Source organism: Penaeus japonicus, unplaced genomic scaffold, assembly GCF_977035675.1.
Source record: "Penaeus japonicus unplaced genomic scaffold, GWHDUDI00000001_assembly GWHDUDI00000042, whole genome shotgun sequence".
Classification (NCBI taxonomy): domain Eukaryota; kingdom Metazoa; phylum Arthropoda; class Malacostraca; order Decapoda; family Penaeidae; genus Penaeus; species Penaeus japonicus.
Genome location: NW_028234444.1, coordinates 16,609,774 through 16,610,402, shown reverse-complemented (window position 1 = coordinate 16,610,402; position 629 = coordinate 16,609,774).

Here is a 629-nt window from a genome sequence, read left to right as displayed (position 1 = left end):
AGAGAAATTCATTGAACAACAATGTCAGAAAATCGAAGACAAGGCAGTTAATAACTCCACCAAAGATCTGTACCAAGGAGTCAAAAATCTCACAAAATCATTCAAACCAACAGTTGACACCATAAAATCAGAAGATGGAACAGTTCTATGCGATGGAGACAAAGTCCGGGAACGGTGGGAAGAGTACTGTTCAAAACTATACAAGAAGAACGACAACCTAACATCAACCCACATAGATTTTATAACCTCCGAATCGGAACCACCACCACTCCTTGAAGAAATTAAAGAAGCCATCAAAGACTTGAAAAATAACAAAAGCCCGGGAGCAGACGAAATCACTGCCGAATTGATCAAGAATGGAGGTCCCAATATTGAAGCCTTCTACCATAAACTGTGCTGCAAGATTTGGAATGAAAAGGAATGGCCAACGGATTGGTTGAATTCAGTATTTGTCCCAATCCCAAAGAAGGGAGACACTATGCAATGTACCAACAACAGAACCATCGCTCTCATCAGCCACAGCAGCAAAATTTTACTAAAAATAATCTCTAAAAGAATGCAGAACAAAATGAAAGAAGAAATTGCCGAGGAACAAGCTGGATTTAGAGCTGGAAGAGGTACAAGAAACC